At 33.5% G+C, this 19352-nt stretch overlaps 1 pseudogene across 1 annotated transcript; it reads left to right on the forward strand.

Annotated features, from left to right (window-relative positions):
• Window positions 1–877: 877 nt before the first annotated feature.
• Window positions 878–18540, forward strand: LOC145574780 (putative LRR receptor-like serine/threonine-protein kinase At1g53440; annotated as a pseudogene). Its single transcript, XR_014098171.1, has 23 exons — window positions 878–1087; window positions 1239–1800; window positions 1918–1986; window positions 2078–2149; window positions 2244–2315; window positions 2566–2637; window positions 2713–2784; window positions 2889–2960; window positions 3081–3152; window positions 3251–3322; window positions 3689–3760; window positions 3833–3898; window positions 4084–4143; window positions 4224–4262; window positions 14619–14668; window positions 14742–15100; window positions 15269–15467; window positions 15567–15704; window positions 16724–16836; window positions 16920–17129; window positions 17256–17487; window positions 17866–18016; window positions 18178–18540. The product of XR_014098171.1 is annotated as a putative LRR receptor-like serine/threonine-protein kinase At1g53440 (transcript).
• The last annotated feature ends 812 nt before the right edge of the window (window positions 18541–19352 follow it).

Raw genomic sequence — 19352 nt, forward strand, 5'->3', positions numbered from 1 at the left:
TTTGGTGTTAAGGTAGGAATATTAGAATCTTATTTGTGACCTGTGACAGCCAAAGTGCGATTCATTAGGCAAAAAATTCAATCATAAAGGTAGTATTTCTCTTATGTAGGTGCATACATATGGGAACCTTGCAAACATGTTAACGAACGTTGTGATAGGAAGCAAGTTCAAACATTGTTTGGAATTGCGTAACATTGTCCCACGTTTGGTATCACATGAAAACTTAAATGAGACTACGGGTATTTTGATCTTGAGTGAGGGTACATATGTTGTCATTGTCAAAATTGGTGATAGCGTAATTTTGGTTTTTGAATTATGATATGTTTAGGAAACAAGAGTTGTGTTAGTTTAGTGAACTAGTGTTTATACATCTTATTACGCTAAGGTTATGTTTTCCTATATAAACCCCTTGATATAAACATATTTAACTTCCATCAATAATAAGAAATGTTTCCCCAAAACTATTAATTATCACACTATCACAATACAGTAAGATAAACTACCGTTTGGTTGAGCTCAAATCAGGCGTACAATATGTTCCAATGAGTTCAATTAAGATTAGATTAGTGTAACTTTGGTGAAGAAATCATACCTTATATGGTTTTAACCAATCCTTGAGAGAGATCTATAACTTTATCCTTCCCAATGACCCTGTACTCCTTTCTTCCACCTTATCGTATGTTTTCTCATCACTCGCAAAATAAAAGATAGGGTGAAAAGGGGAAAAGGAAAGGGGGAGAAAGTAGGAAGCATGGGAAGGCAAGACAATAGGAAGAGAATAAACTTTTACTAAAAGGAAAAAGAGCTAGCAATTCAATTTATATAGTCGAAGCTATAAAATATATGGGAATTTGCATATGAAGCATAGTTGTACATTCGACTATAGTTCAAAAGAACACTTGTTATTACAGTAAATGTCATGTGCTTTCATGAATTAAGTTTACATAATGATGTTGGCTTTATATGATAAGGCATACATGAAATAAAGTGTAGGCCATCATTTCATTACTAAAAAAATTGAATGCACTTTAAAATGGGTCGAGTTTTGAGTTAAACCATTAATATGGTCATTACTAACATAACTTAGGTGGTCACTTGGTCTTTTACACACTTGCGGTATGTAGTTCAAACTTGTCGATTTGATATTGCTTGACTTTATTACTTGTTTCCTAACAGTGCAAACACGTTCAAACTTGTCGATTTGATATTGCTTGACTTTATTACTTGTTTCCTAACAGTGCAAACACTTCAAATAATCTCTCAAAAGTTGAAGAATTCGCATTGGAATGTCAGCCGAACATCCTGCAGTGATAGGGGTCAGAATTTCAATAAAACCTTCATTGACCATATTGCTCTTAGCAACGTCATTTGTGATTGTTCATTTAACAGGGGCACTGTATGCCATGTCACAGACATGTATGTTCTCTCCCTCCCCTTCACGCTGTCTTCTTTTTCATATATACTAATGTGCAATCTCTTGCTTACATGCATGCATACTCACAATTTGAGACTCTTATTGGTTGGTGCCTATAACTTATTGCAATTCTAAATCATCTTAGTGTTTTCACATTTATATTCTGATTCTGTATAAAATTGTGGTAGCATTCAGCAGACTTTTGTCAGAGCTATCTGGCCGTGATGGGGCAAACTTAGTTGGTTTCTTATGAATTTTCTTTGGCTTGTTGGATTCCTTTTTTCTTCATTGAAAATTGTTCTTCGAGGTTGCAGTCAATTAAGGGGTCTCAATCTTACTGGATTTATGCCTGAAGAATTCGGAAACCTGGCTCATCTGCAAGAAATGTAAGTTTTTGCATCTCATATGTAACAAAAGGTAGTTAACTGTTTTGCCGAATGTGAATTACAAGTTGAGCACTCCTAACTGGTACATATTCTAAGGAGTTTATCTTTATGATCCAGTGATCTCACCAGGAACTATATTAATGGAACAATCTCAAAAAACCTGTCTAAGATTCCCCTCGTGACTCTGTAAGTATGTGTTACATTTTTAAACACATGTTTTGACAGTTTTTTAAAAGGATATTTTCCAAGTTTTTATCTGAATCCTTTTGCGTTGCAGAGCAGTTTCAGAAACCTGAATCACTGGTTCAATTCCTGAGGAAATTGGACAGATTATCACCCTTCAGAACTTGTTAGTCTTGTTTCTGGCTGTGCCTTTTATTCCAATGGCTTGACAACTAATCTTTATAGCTGACCTCTTTATTTTGCAAATTTGACTTTTCCAGGGGATTGGAAGATAACCAATTAGGAGGACTTGTGCCGAAGAGCCTTGGGAATTTGAGAAACTTGAGAATCTTGTGAGTCTATTTTTTAGTGAACTCTATAAACTGATACTTGGAGCACTTCACTAAGTTTTATCTTTAAGATTGTGTCAGTACAAGATAATTCTTGCTATGTTTCAATATGGGATTATTCAGTTCGTCGTTACCTACTTATGTTTTTGAGTTGCAGCTATTGCACTCGTTTCTTGTTGCCCTAGTTCCTATATCATATGATCATATTATACAACTAAAGATTCATTTACAAAATACTTGCTTCTTCTTGTAGAGTACTTGCTTCAAACTTCTTTAATGGAACTATACCTGAAACATTTGTCAATCTAAAGAACATTACTGAACTGTAAGTCACCCTTGTTAACTTCAATGTGTAACCAGACTCCACCTCTGCTAGCTAAGAATTGTGTGCTTTTTCCAGGAGGCTCAACGGAAACATGATCTCTTGAAAAATACCTGATTTTATTGGCAATTTAACCACCCTGGTCTCATTGTGAGTAGATTACTCATGCAGGATTCCAATTTGCTGATATGCACTGCCTTGTATCTATACTACTCATTTTAATACATGGTAACTTTTTTTTTTTTTGTGTCTAGGGATATTCAAGGCACATCTATGGAGGGACCTATTCCATCTAGCTTATTGCGTTTGACAAACTTGCAGATCTTGTGAGTACAGTCTATTATAATTCTCCCCTATTATATCCTTTTCATCTCCTAGTATCTGCTTAGCTTAAGGAAAGTACATTTGGGAGGTAAAATAGTGATGGAGTTTACTTTGATTACCAGGAGAATTTCAGATCTCGTTACTTCAAGTTTACCTTTCCCAAACCTTGCAAGCATGAAAAACTTAAAGTATCTGTGAGTTGTCAGTTATATGATTGATCAACATTAATAATTACATGTACACTATGGCTAGCATTCCATTTTTCTGCTGACATTCTCTCTTTTGTGTTCAGCGTACTTAGGAACTGCTTGATTACTGGTCAAATACCTAATTATATCTCTAACTTGGAAAACTTGACTCTATTGTAAGTATAGTGTTTTTGATCTATCAGCCTTTCTATTATACATCCAGATAACCCACACTCCTTAAACAATATAGTTATATAACCCAACTTCTAAAACATATATGTTGGGCATGGGTGTTCCTCTCCAGGTGAATGTAAGTTGTAGTGAGTAATAAATCTGTAACTGACGTACATTTAATTATGCTTATGTTCACTTATGATACAAGTTATGACATTGCCTAGAAAATACTACCTTCGTTACAGGTTATGTGCAACGATTAGACATTTTCCTTCTCTGCTTTAAGTCAAATCGTTGCACATAACCTGTAACGGAGGTAGTATATGAAATAAAGAGGATAATTTTAAAATTTTCAATGACTCTTGCAGAGACCTAAGCTACAACCAGATGAGCGGTCCAGCTCCTGAATTATTGGAAAACTTGCAAAATCTTAATTATCTGTAAGAAAAATGAATACTGAGTAGTATATTTTCTAACAAGATGGTTGTTGTATTAATTCTAGGCTGATACAGGTTCCTTACAAACAACTCATTTTCTGGTGCAGTACCACAATGGATATTAAACAGCAAGAAGTACTTGTAAGTTATATTTTTTATTTTTTCACTCCTTTCTTCAGGAAATTTTATACTACCCCGTTTACTTTTTAGTTGCAACAAAGGGGTATTATTTGTGAGATTTAATATATTCCTTTGTGACAACTAAAAAGTAACGGGGGTTGAACATTTCTGAAGGTCCTATGATACCATTGTTTTTGCTTTTGCAGTGATGTGTCTTACAACAATTTCACTTGTTCAGCCCCAACTAGTTGTCAGCAATCAAATGCGTAAGTATAAAGCAATGATGCAATGAGTAAGATGTTTTGTCAATCAATTTCTCATTCCTGGTCCCTTTTTAATGCAACAGGAACCTGGTTGCTAGCTATTCATCTGCGAGAAACAACGAGTAAGTTCATCTAGCAACAATTTTCTTGCTCTACATTTTGTTCATGGAGTAATACTTGTATAATACTCCATTTCATTTTAATGGCGATACTTTGTTATTTTTTCCACAAAAACCAAGATATTGATTGGAAAGTAAGAGAGAAAAGTAGAATATTATAAGAAAAGAATAATAATAAAGTAATGTAAGCTGTCAAATGTTGTAAGAATAAAAATAATGTTAAGAAAAGAATGATAAAGTAATGGAATGTTGTAAGAAAAAGAATACTAATATAAGGTAAGTTAAACAAAAGTGGAGAAAGAAGTATAAATTAGTTGTTGGTTGTTATCTCCTTATTTTGGAGAAGACTAAATTAGAAAAATAGTAAGAGAAAAAGAATGATAAAAAGTAGGAGAGAAAAAGAAGGAAAGTAATTAGAACGAAATAATCTATAAAAAATAAACACGTTAATTTGCATCTTTAGATAATTAGTAATAAATCGATTATTAATATGTAATCAAATTGATTGTTAGTATTCAGAAAGTATTTGTATCACATTGTTTGAGAAATAGAGAAACCCATTTCAATTTTGAGAGCATACCATCAAATATAACTATATAAGCTTATATTTATAAACATTTTGCGAGTTAACTTATGATATTGTAGTCATATAATCGTTAGCCTATTTTGTTTATACATAGAAGGGAAAACAAATATGATTTATGCTGCAAGATTATTTGTGAACTTTCCCAACATTAGTGTGGGTCATATGTCTCAAAATAGAAAAAGTAACGTGTAACCATTAATCTTATATGGCCAAAAATGAAAAGCTTAATCATTAAGATGAAATGGATGTTGGAAACTTAATAAAAGTTTAAGCTTATGGTTGGAGCCCATAATTGGTTTATATACTTTTCACAGCCACTCACATGAGAATCCCTTTGGGCTTAAAGTGCAGATGTAGAATTGGCCCACCATACCTACTACTTAATATTCTACCTTGAAATGATGGGTGGATGAGATTTGAAGCTGTGACCTTGTTACGCTGACTATTGTTACCATACGAGAATTAAGATTGGTGGAAAGCTTGATTATATTTATGAAAGAAAACAACTATTTATAGTGCTATTAAAGAGTATTGAATGGTAATAAAATCACTAAAATGTATACAAAATCATTAATATACACATTAATGATACAAAGAATAATATCAAAGCTATTCACATAATAATATCATATATCAAGAGATATATGATATCGCTTAATATCTTTACTATGACATGGCCGAATGAAAAGTCCAATCATAAAAACAGATAAACAATGACCGCTTGATTGGTGGATGTCACAAGACGATATTAATATTGACTAAAAAAAACGTAGTAAAACATTTCATTTCTATATCAGTGGATATACGGAAAATAATGTAAGATAAAAGTGAATTTTTTAGGAGAGTATTTGCATAGCGTGTGCCAAAGGCAAATAAGAGGAGAAAAGAGAAAGGGAATGTTGTTTTTAAAACTCTCCATTGTGGTCGGAGAAATGAGTTTTGTGTGTTAAATATATTGTATGTGTTTTGCAGTTAAGTAAATAATTAGTTTGCTAATTATTAGCCTAATTTTATGCTAACTGTTAGGCTTTGGATTGTGTATATATGCCTATTTAGGGTTTCACGTTTTTCTTCTGTTGCACCCTACTTGGCCGCACTTTCTTTCTCCTTTTTCTTCCCATCTTCGGAAGCCTATCATGTTGGTTTCCAAGAACTCTTTTCACCCTGCTCTTATAGTGTCTAATATCAAGACTTATATCTCCATTACCCTTGAAATGGAGAATGTTCAATATTTTACATGGGCGGAATTATTCAAGGTTACCACGCACGATCTCATAAGGTCTTGCACCATATTATTTCTTTTGCCAAAGGGAAAGAGAAGGCTTCTTCGTGGATCGAGGATGATGACAAACTATGGTCGACCCGTGATGCAACGGTCCTTTCGTGATTTATGCCACTGTTTTTAATGATCTTTTGCACACCATTCTTGAACTGATGCTACGACAATGGAGGCTTTGAATCATTTGCATGAAATTTTCCAAGACAATAAACACTCTTAAGTCGTTACACTTGAACATGATTACTCCACTCTCAAAATGGAGTATTTTTCTAATGTATCGGCTTATTATCAAATGCAACTGCTTTTCCTTCAGCATATACACCCATAATTTCTACTATAATCATCAATGAAGGTAATAAAAAAGTGATTACTTCCCAAAGATATTGGCTTCAATGGTCCACATATATTTGTGCGTAACTATTCTAATGGTGCTTTAGCTCTTCATGATAACCGTTTTTGGAATGAAAGTCTAGCTTGTTTTCCAATTGTGCATATTTCACAAACTTGTTTAGGGTCTTCAATGGTAGGTAATCCATACACCATATTCTTTGATTGCAAAAGTTTTAGGCCATTGAAATGCAAATGCTAAAAACGTTTGTGCCATTTTCATGACTCATTCTCCATAACACTGTAAAAACACTTTTGAACCTCGATGTTAAGTTGCAGCAGAAACATGCGGTTCTTAGCCATTTTCGATTCAGCAATTATTCTTCCACTATTATCTTTTAGTTGAAAATTATTACCCTCCATATGAACAAAATATCCTTTTTCCAAAAGCTGTCCAATACTGAGAATGTTACCTTTCATATTAGGTACGCAATAAACATTAGTAATGAATGCTTCATTTCCATTCTCAAGTAAAAAATCGTATTTTTTCCTTTACCTTCAACTTGTAGTTTGGATGAATCTCCCAAACTTACATTACCTTGAATATTCTCATCAAGGTCAATAAAAATTTCTTTTCTCCTAGACATGTGATTGCTAGCTCCAGAATCGAAAAACCACATGACTTGCTGATTACTAGCTTCTTCATGCGCTAGTTTCTTCATTGTTTCATGCGCTAGGTTCTTCATGTAGGACTTTCTTCATTGTTTCTTGATGATTCAGCAAAATTTAATCGATTGTCTTGACCCTTTTGTTTGTTCCATATGAGATGCATAATGTCCATATTTTTGACAATTAAAACATTGAATGTCTTTTGATTTACCGTGTTCGTTAAAACTCTTTCCTCCTCTGTTTGACCCTTAACCCTTTCCCTTGGCTAAAACTTCTCTCATTATTTTGGTTACGAGGTTGGTAGTTACCACGAGCTTTTCCTCTTCAATGAAATCTGCCTTGTCGATTTCCACTTCTTTGTTCATTTAATGACATCTTTGGGTTCATCATTTTTCTGAATTCTTTGTTCATGTACTTAAAGGGATCCCATAAGTTATTCTATTGATAATGAATCAATATTTTTTGATACTTCTATCGTAGGTAATATATGGTTAAATCTTTTATTCCATGATCGAAGTACTTTCTCACACTATCATTTTATCTTCAATTTTTCCTCCATTTAATTTTTGTTGGTTAACATTTGTAAGTAGGCGTCAGAGATTGACTCATTACTAGTCATTTAGATTTCTTCAAATTCACCTTGTAGTGCTTGTAAGCGAATTTTCGAACTCTCTCGACTCCTTAAAATATAGTTGCAAGATTATCCCAAGCATCCTTGCTTGTGGTTGCATTCGAGATTTTAACAAACATATCACGGTCTAATCCTAAATAGATAAAAAATAATACCCTTTGATCTTTCTTCTGATTTTCTTTCAACTCATCTTTCTTTTTTTGAGTTAATGCCGCTTTTGTCTCATTTGATGGTTTTTTAAACCCATCATTAACAATTTCCCACAAATCTTAGGAACCAAATAGTGCTTTCATTGTGATGCACCAATCTTCATATTGGTCGTTTGACAAACAAAGTTTGTAGACATTTTAAGATATTGCAAATAACCTGGCTCTGATACCAAATGTAGGAGTTATGCAATTTATGAATTACTAACTTAAATATAAAATGATAAAATAAAGGAGAAACAAATATGGGTTACAACCCCGGAATTTTACTAACTCAAATACAATGTGATCCTAATAGTTCTCCTTTATTATTCTTTTCTTCTTTCTTCTTACTTTTCTACTCTTCTGCTAATTACAATAGAATAAACATGTTACATATATAGCTTCTCTTTAACTAAATGTATAGAGGGTCTTTCGCTTGTATTGCTTGTATTACATAAAGACTTTTCGAAGAGTCTTAGTGTTTGTAAACCTTCGCTTAACTGTAGGGTTGTGTTAAATATATTGTATATTTAGTGGTCAACACGGATAGATATTAAAAAACAGATATATTCACCAAGAGTCTTCTGCTAGTATTATATAAACACTTTCTAGATAGTCTTAGCGTCCGTAAACCTCCCGCTTCGACTGCGCGAGTGTCTTAAATATATTGTGTATTTTTAATGGTTATTGTAAATAATTAGTTTCGTAATTATTAGCCTTGTTTTATGCCTACAATTAGGCTTTGTATTTTGTAATATGACCATTGAATTAATGTGAATAATCAAGGATTATAATTCTTTCATTGCGAATAATACTTTTAGTAGTCAATCCATGGGTGTCAAGTGTTGGAAATAATGCTAAGGAAAGCTGGAGTTTACTTGTTTTTTTATTTTAGAGGAAAAAGTATTGTCCCACATTGGTGGGATAAGAAAGTTTTGCTTTAAAATATGAGAATATAAACAAAGATGTTTGAGTTGTGTTGTGGGGTAGAAGGGGGCATCTCCATGTGCGCAGTGTAGTGTGCCTTCCTTTTTGGGCCTTGTCGTAATCGACGATCCAGTTTTAAAAGTCCATTCAATTACAAAGCCCTCATTCGTTTTAATCAGTTTTGTAACCTTAAAACGTTTGCTTGATTTTCGCCCGATTTTATTGCTCCCATGATCTTCTTCTTTCGGTTACAAGTTTTGCTAGCTATAAAATCGAATTGGGCACTCAATTTTTAACACAAAGATTCTTCTTCTTCTTTCATCCTCAAAAAGTTAGTTTTCTAGTATATTATGAGTTCTTATCATTAAGTTCTTTTTCCTTTTTTTAGTGCACATTAAGAGGAATCACTGTTTTATATCTTCGGGAGCAATGCCATTTCCGATTGTACCATAGTCGAGGTGAATTTTGCTTCAAAGTTACAGTGTTACCATCACGTCACATCGTTTGTATACATTAAAAATTAGGCCCACATTTTCTATTATATTTTTTTTTTTATTTTACAATATCTTTTTCTACAATTTAGAAGCAAAATTATCTATTGTAATTCCAGATTATGGAATTTTCAATCACTAACACCCTACTCGATCTCTCAATACTCGAACCTCTTGAAGGCACTAACTACAATCGGTGGTCTTAAAAATTATTGATTTTTTGGAGGTCAATTATGTCCTTCACTTGAGTGTCCTTAATGTCTCACCTCCTGCTAATGCCATTTCTTAGATGATTAGAATGCAAAATATGAGAAACACAACAAGTTTGTTCGAGGTCTGAGTCATATGTCCATCCGTCTCTTTGATCTTTTCATCACCAACAAGTCTACTAAATTTGTTTGGGAGAGATTGGAGAAAAAGTATGGGAATGATGATGTTGGTAAGAAGAAAAATGCAATTGGCAAGTGGCTGAAGTTCAAGATCATTAATGATAAGCCGATCATGGAGCAAGTTCATGAGTACGAGAACCTTATCGTTAGGGCATGAAGATGTGAGAGGTGTTGCAAGCTAATGTTCTGATTAAGAAGCTTCCGAATTTTGGTCAACTACCTCAATTATCTCAATCGCAAGGACATGTCGCTTGAGGAGTTGGTCGGGCACATGAAGATCGAAGAAGACAACCGACTTAAGGATAAGGATTCTTCTACCTATGAACTTTTTATTAAAGCTAACAAAGTGGAGTCTCATGTTCTGAAAATGACATGTTTAACAAGCAAACAAGGCAAATTCCAAACCCCTCAAAGTTCAAATAAGGCAATAACTTCAAGAAAAATGGCAAATCCGAGAAAGACAATGGTGGCTGCTATGTTTGTGGAAAGCAAGGCCACAAGGCATGGAATGCTACAACCGCATGAATACCTCTTAATAATGGGTAAAAATTAATTGGACAAGAACTAAACAAGCCCATATTGCTGAAGAATATGATGATGTCATTGTTGTTGTAGTTTCTGAAATTAACCTTGTTGTTGACACTAGAGCCACTAAGTGTTTTGCAGATCTTTCCCAAGCAAAAGTTGTCCAGATTCTCGATAAAGGACAAATTCTTCTTAATTTAAATAGTGGAAACTTTGTTATTTAGATGAACTATTAGCTACAAGAGGGAGGTGAATGATAGTATGAAGCTTGCTAGTCACTTTTTGCGGAATAAAAAGAAACTTAAGAAAACCAAAGAAATAGTGCAAGAGAAATTTTACAAGGAAAACTTCCTAAGTCAACGAATCTGTTACAACCTATAAGGAACCCAAGCCTCTATTAAGTTCCTCAACGAACTCGTACTCACAACAACTATTTCCTCTAATAGTTGTAGCTCGAGATCTCCCCTTAAAGCTACCTTTCTCTATTCTCTAAACTTCTAAAGCCTCACTCAAAGCCTTACTTTTTCTCTTTCTCTCGGGCTTAAGAAATAAACTAAATTTACCAAATACCAACGTGATTTGTTTTGGGAAAAGATATGATGTATCTTTTAATTATGTCTATCTTTTATGTTTTCCTTATTAGATGAGATTTGTAATTAGAAAACTAGATAGATTTTAGGTATGAATAATCAATATAGGATTATTTAGGCTTGGGGAGAAGTAATTCCTAATTGATGTGGGTTTCTAGGTTAACCTATATAATAGGGTTTAGGCTTATTAGAAAATCAATGATGATATTGAGGAGGAAAATCATCAAGAGGGTGAAAATAATGATGGTTTTATTGAAGAGGAAAATCATCATGAGGGTGAAACTTATGATGGTTTATTGAGGAGGATAATCATCATGAGGGTTATTGTCTTATTTGGTAGGAACTTAATAAAACAATATTTTGTTTTATAGGAGGAAATTTAAATTTTCTCATAATCATTCTCTTTTATTATCGTGTTTTGCTATTTATTTTGTATTGTGTTTGAGGGTGAATTCCCAAATCATTCTATTGGACACATCCGTTATAACATTCTCTTACATACAAAAAACTCACCCAAGCAAAATAACTTTCTAATACATATAAATGATAAGTTGTGTAAAACTAATATGTTGGACACTTTGAGACATGTGAGGAACTTGTAACCCGAAGGAACTTAATTAAATCGTGGAGAGAAAATATATTTCTTATCTAACACTGTTCCACTTGAAACATACTCTATTTTGAAATGACAAAGTCAGACCATTTGGAAAGAATTAAAACGTTTGATTTATAGAGGATTAGATTACCTACTATCTACCCCATGTTCCATATGATAAGGAGTGGTCCGAATCTTTAGGCCCAGTAATAGCCAACTAATCATGATTATAAGCAACAATAATGGGTGAATTAGTTGCTCAACAACTTACTTAAAAACCTCCTCTTTCTTTGGAAAAGAATTAGCACGTTTTGCAAAGGAGTTTAAAACAAACTTCCTTAAAACGATAAGTTAAATTAATAAACTATTTAACTAAACATATAGTCCAGATTCATTCCGTTCCTTAACAAACAAAATTTTAGCCAACTCCTACTTTTAAGGTAACCTCGTTGAAATTCTTTTTCCCTTGATTTATTTTTAAAACATTGTTTTATAAAATAAAATTATTTCAGAAAATAGTTTAAGCTAAAACTAAATCCCCGGAAACAATGAAATTAAGTTATCTTTTTTACCAAAGAAAATCAGATTTTATTTTAAAAACTTATCCTTTATCAAATATAATCTAATACTCCCTTCGTGTCATGTTACAAATCTTATATTCCTTTCAGGGTAAACAAAAATTAAAAGCCTATTTCTATTTAAAAATTATAGTTTTTGACAATATTACCATGTTTTTATGAGTTGTCATCTTTGTTCTTTTTCTTTTTGTACTAATAATGTCTTTTAAAATCAATTCCCAATACTTTCTCTCTCCCTCTCTTTAATAATTCCCAACTACTTTTTCTTTCTCTCTTTGTCTCTCTAACCCCACATGCACATATGTACTCCCAATCATTTGTTTTAAGGAATCTATAACGTCCTTAATTCTCGTGAAAAAATCCAAATAGGTTTTGTAATATGAGATGGAGGGTGTAGAAATAATAATACCAAGTCAAAACTAACTTCCTATAGACTAGGCATGTATAATGCAATGCCCATTAACGTGGAAAACTAACTTCTAGAGCTGTGTAAATTCGTGTTCCTCCTAGACACGAATTTTGACTTCGCCTTACTGGATAGCAACACTGAGTTCCTTACGATGTGAAGTTCCAATATAGTTCCTTTGGCTTGTTCCAAACAATTTCTCTTATCCTATGTTACCCGGACTCTTCATTTTACCTCAAGTACGGCCTGACACTCGAACATGGGTATGACACTTGGACATTTCATTTTAGTTCAAAATTATAGAACATTTTCACAAAATAGCCGATTTAGACACTTGGACACCGAATATGGGTACTCGAGTCCGAGTAACATAGCTCTTGTCTAACATACTTGAAGATTCTTAAAAAAAATATACTCCTATTTTTTTGTCTTTATGTGCTTTGTGTTCTTCTCAGAACTTCTTTTTGCTTGTTCTACTAAGAACAATCATGGCCAATATTTCCTCTAAGGAACTAGTACTTATTCCTTGCAATGAACTTCTTCTCGGGAAGTCCATATAAAGTCCAACATTACATTTGTATGCTTAAACTTCTTCTCTTTGTGTTCCCCATCAAGAAATCTTCTTCTCTTTGTGTTCACCCTCAGGAACTAAGCATGATCTATACATTATATGTTGGGAACCATTTTCGACAATGATCTAAATCATACTCCACAATGTTCACGCTTTCGTGACTTGTTCACACACATCTCAATACCTATATTAGTTAGATAATCATCATTTGTTCACAATCATCAAAACCTTATAACAAATTTTGTCTTTACAAAATGTTTTGTATGTCCTTTCTCTTCGTAGAAACTTATTTTCTGCTGCTCTTCTTAACAAAACTGGTGTGAAACATGTTTTTGAAGGTGATAAGTTGGTGTTTTTTCTTAATGGGAATTTCTTAATGAGAAAAAATGGAATTATTCATAAACTTTGTGCTCCTTTTACGCCCCAACAAAATGGCATATAGAACTCTTATAATGATGATGAATGCAATATTAAGTAGTTCTGGTTTGTGTGATAATATATGGGGAGGGGGGAGGCTATACTTTTTGCTTCTTATGTGTTGAACAAAGTGCCCCATAAAAAAACTTGATAAACTCCCTATGAATTATGAAAAGGCTATGCGTCTAATCTTAAATACTTGGAAGTGTAGGGATGTATTGTTAAAGTTAGCCTACCTTCCTTCAAATAGAAAAATGCTGGACCTAAAACTTTTGAGGTGTGTTTGTTAGTTATGCTGAAAATAGTGCAGCTTATAGGTACATGTGCTTGAATGATAGATCAACACATCAAACACATTGAGATGGATATTCATTTTGTTTGTGAAAAGTTCTAATTTGGTGAAGTACCTGTTCTCGATGTTCCTTCCCGGTAACCAAATTGCTGACATTTTACCAAGGGGCTTCTGTGCGCTCTCTTTGATGACTTACGAGACAACCTAAGCGTCTGTAACCTCCTGCTCTGCTATGGGGGTGTGTTAGAGTGTATATTTTGTGATATTGTATTTTTGTTTATTTAGCTAATTACAATGTTAGCCTTATTTAACCCTAATCACTCTTATATATAATATTGTTTTGGATAAATGTGAAGGCGCGGCAATCATTTCTATTAATCTCCACACCAATACACCATATATCCAACATGGAAGACTTGTGGACTTGTGGACTTGTGGTTGGACTTGGACAAAGTTGGAATACGTATTTATAATTTAACTAGTAAAGGTTACCCATGATACCAAATATTTGTGTTAGATTTTCTATGAGAAAATCCACCCTCTCTGAGATAAACCTGCAAACATATGTTAATTACAAGTTAATCTTTTTCTTTTGTTTTTCAAGTAATAATAAAAGCTTTTTAATAAAGTGGCACAAAAACAAATGTTAATTTCAATTTCTACATACCTTGATAATAATGAGATGTTAAATTAATACCCAAGGAATAGTTCTTATTTTCATTAAATTTTATTCTTCTATCTTTCACAATTAGAAAAGTCATTAAATTATTTACGATATACCACATTAATCCAAGACAGAGTAGCTGGGGAGATTCGTCTAGAGAAATCATTCATTTATGCAAATCTCATTTTGCATAAATAATGATAGAATTGTCTAATTTAACTTTTGATTCTGCAGGGTAAACTGGTGCTTGATGAAGGACCTTCCTTGCTCCACAAAACCCCACTGTAAGGATTGACATTGTTGCTTAATTTACTCGAAATGTTAGCTTCCTGTTTTATGTTCCCACGTGTTTTTCAGATCATTCGTTGTTTATTAACTGTGGAGGAAACCAAATGAGCTTCAAAGGGAATGTATATGAAGAAGATACAATCTCTCAAGGCCCATCAGTATTCTTTTCATCTGGACAAAAGTGGGCTTACAGCAGTACAGGAACTTATCAGTTTGACGGCACTGCTAACTTTGTAACACAGACTTCTGATCCTAATGTGTCTGGCATTTTCCGAACAGCTCGATTGGCACCTCTGTCACTCAAATATTATGGCCTTTGTATGCAACGAGGCAGTTACACAGTGAAGCTACACTTTGCTGAAATTATGTTCACCGATGACCAAACTTTTAGTTGCAACGGCAGACGCATCTTTGATGTGTCAATTCAGGTGAATCAAGAAACCAGTCGAAACTTCATTTTACATTTAATTTTCAAAATGCGCTCTATATGAAAGAATTCAGCTTCTGATGTATTCATAACTGAAAGATGTGACTTATTAAAGTGCTAATAAACTGCATTGTTCTCTGCCTTTTCTTTTCTTTGTTTGGTTTGATAGGGAAATGAGGTACTTAATGATTTTAATATCGCGGCAGAAGCAGGAGGGGCTGGCAAGATGCTCACTAAGGTGTTTAAAAATGTTTATGTTAATGATGGTACACTTGAAATCTTCTTGTACTGGGCCGGAAAAGGAACTACGGCTGTTCCCCTAAGAAGTGTATACGGACCTCTTATATCTGGGATCACTGTGACACCTAGTTAGTCTATATTCTATTACAAATTATTAGCTTTCCTCTATTAATATGCTTAGATTTTAAGGAATAATTTCTGATGTCTTTGTTTTTGTGCCTTTGCAGACTTTAAAGTTAAAACAAGATTGTCTGTTGGGGCCATTACTGGAATAGTACTTGCTTCATCGTTCACCATTCTTGTATCTCTCTTGGTAATTTTCTGGATGACAGGTTTCATAGGTGGAAAAGACCGTGAAAATGAAGGTAAGACCTCATTGATAACATCATTTGTCAGATTGATTGTTCTATAACATTGAAGGGGCTGATCCTGCATAATTACTTTGCTTTTTAAATAGACATAATAATATCCTGTAAACAAACAAAATTGTTGGATTTTATTTTGATTTTTTACAGGAAAGACGTTTACTTGATACATCTTACTCTTATTCTATCTTACTCTTATTCTTTAGTACAGAGTTGAAACAAATATTGTAGTATAAGATTTCTGAATCCTCTGAATACTTAAACTTTTTCTTTAGAGTGAAAGCAGGAATGCCATGACTATTTTAGAGTGGATACACCAGATATGGCTACATCATTATGGTTTTTATTTGGAAGTGAAAGCAGGAAGCCAGGAATACCATGACTATTTTAGAGTGGCTCGTACTTTTCTTTAAATAATATTTTTTGTGAAATCTTGCCTGCAATGGTTATTCTATAATTTAAAGAAGTACAGTTCTGTTTAGCCTTAGCTTCTAGATGAGAACTGGGAATCTGTAGACTGTAGTTGATAAAAATTACAGTTCACTCGGGAAAATTCAAGTGAAACTATTTTTGAGATTGAAGAATTATTAAACTTTTGTAGATGAGAACCTTTTTTCCTCTTGCTTGTTCCACCAATATAATAAAATAAGTCTTTGCCTCCAGTGCAGTAACATTTTAAAGATAATTCTGGTAAAGCTCTGTGTATTACTTATCTCATACTGTGTTGTTCTGGTCTGTGTAATTAATGTTGCATATTTGGGTCTGTTTAAAAAGATCCAGCATACATACTTTTTTTTTTACAATGTGGACATTTTTCTTCTAAATTCACTTTGCCCCTCCCCATCCCACTCACACCTGAAAGAAAAAAGTTGACCCTCTTTCAATTGCTCAATATCCGACATAAGGTTTAGTTTCTTAGCATAATTGTAAATTCTTGTCTTCTTGATGCTTTACAGCAAACGAAGAAAATCCTACATTTTGGAATGCTACTAATTTCTGTTTCTATATACAAATTGCAGAACTCCAGAGGCTAGATACAGGTTATTTTACTTTAAGGCAGATAAAAGCTGCTACAGATGGCTTTAGTCGCGAAAATAAGATTGGGGAAGGAGGTTTTGGGCCAGTGTACAATGTAAACTATGGTCTATTTGCACAAGTAAATAGTGCATTTGTGGGAATAGTATTGTGACTTGCCGTGCTACTTTCTGGCTTTAGGGTGTACTTCCTGACGGCAAAGTGATTGCTGTAAAGCAGCTTCTTCCAAATCAAAGCAAGGGAACCGTGAATTTGTCACTGAGATAGGCATGATTTCTGCTCTACAACACCCAAATCTGGTAAAGCTTTATGGGTGTTGCATTGAAGGAAAAGAGCTATTACTAGTATATGAATACATGGAAAACAACTCCCTTGCCCGTGCGCTCTTTGGCAAGTGCCTTCCCAATGTGTTGTAGAAAGTTATTTCTTTGTATGGTGAAATTGATTTATAGCCTGTTATGAAACTAATCAACTGTCCAATCGGTATTTTTTTTATTTTATTTTTTTCATGAAAAGGGGATCAGAAGTTGCACTTGGACTGGCAAACAAGAGTGAAGATATGCTTGGGAATTGCAAGAGGATTAGCATATCTTCATGAGGAGTCAAGACTGAAGATTGTTCATAGGGATATTAAGGCAACTAATGTGTTGCTTGATAAGGACTTGAATGCCAAAATTTCAGATTTTGGTCTAGCAAAGCTTGATGAGGAGGAAAGTACTCATATCAGTACTAGAATCGCTGGAACATTGTACGTTCAATTTCTCCCTTTCGCTTCTTGAATATGTTCCCATACTTTGTGCATTTTAGTGCCATCTTCCTGCAATTAGCTGAGAAGACTGTAAGTGAATCGGTAATTCTTCCTCTTCTGTTAAATCTTAATGGGTTTTGGGGCAATCTTCAAACTTTTAATTCAGAAAGAGCATATTCATGATTTCATGGCAATGGGTAACAAGATCATGCAGACTCTTAACAAATCAACCGATTCAGATATATGATCTTAAGTGGGTTTTGGGAAGTCAAAGCATAATAATGATATCTTAGGCTTCTGTAAGCAGAACAATTTAGCTTACAAGTTCAATGGTTAGTCATGACACATTATCTCATGTATTTATTCAAATTTGGACAGTGGATATATGGCTCCTGAATATGCAATGAGGGGTTACCTCACAGATAAGGCAGATGTCTACAGCTTTGGAGTTGTCGTACTTGAGCTTGTGAGCGGAACAAGCAACACAAGCTATATGCCGAAGGAAGAGTTCATATTTCTTCTTGACTGGGTAATCTACTCGTATTATATTGCTTTGGCATATACTACACTACTCCGGTGATTTATCATAATTTGTTTCATCATTAAAGATCTTTTTCCCCTTCATATATAAATCAACCTATTTAAGACAGATTGTACTCTATTTCTGGATTTGACTTGGCAATTTGACAGGCCTATGTATTACTAGAACAAGGGAACCTTCTTGAACTTGTGGATCCAACACTCGGCTCAAATTACTCTGAAGAAGAGGCGCTAAGACTGCTGAATATAGCTCTACTGTGTACTAATCCTTCTCCTACTCTCAGACCCACAATGTCTTCAGTTGTGAGTATCATAGAAGACAAAATACCAGTCCAAGCGCGGATTGTCAAATGTGGTAATAGCATTCAGAGCTCTCAGGAGACTGCCTTATGATAGTTAAGTTGAATTGTGTGTTGAGGAGATCACTGTCTAACCAAAAGTTCAAATGTATATTCAAGGAAATTGAAAGAATTAGACCAAAAATGAAGTAGGTCATATAGTTAAGAATTTTAATTTTGTTTTCTCGTTCTTCATATAGCCGTAAGACAGAAATTAGATATGCAGGCAAGTGTATAATAGTGTTCATTGTGCATGCGGCCGCCCTAAACAAAAATCCTACGAACAAAACGTGGGTCTCCCTCATTGAACAAGGTATAACCTAGTATAAAATAAATATTACACGGTATGAAAATAACATGACTTAATATTTTCAAAATAACATAGTATGGAGTATTATTTAATGACACAATATGAAAAGAACATGTAATTGATTAACAAGAAAACCTGCTATGAAAATAACATTACTCAATGTGAAAAGAAAATAAAGATTACCCAAAAAAATCAAATATGTTGGCCACACTTTTTTTCAATGAGCCATTCAAATATTATTTGTTTGCTTTATGGATTTAATATGATATAATAATGTAAAATTCATATTAAAAAGTTTCTATAATAGAAACCAAAACCAAGTTTCAATAATGGTCACACCTTTATTCATCAACTAATTTATTTATACAATTTCACTAATGTTCTTATTCTTCAAAGTCTTATTTACTTTTATCCTATCTTTTAAAACTAGATACCTAGTATTAAAATAATATCACTTACGAAATTACTATATAAAATAATATTATATCTATATACATTTGTATTTCAATTCAATACCCTCCTCAAATTGAAATTTGTTATATACAGCCAGGTGCATCATACATCCAAAGTTTTGGCTATATTAAATGAAAAACAATAATCAAAATGAGAACAGAATACTTATGGGTATACGATACACCCAAATGTATATAACATTTCTCCATTCAAATCAGAGACAA

This window comes from Chenopodium album, chromosome 13 (genome assembly GCF_948465745.1).
Source record: "Chenopodium album chromosome 13, dcCheAlbu1.1, whole genome shotgun sequence".
NCBI classification, from domain to species: Eukaryota; Viridiplantae; Streptophyta; class Magnoliopsida; order Caryophyllales; family Amaranthaceae; genus Chenopodium; species Chenopodium album.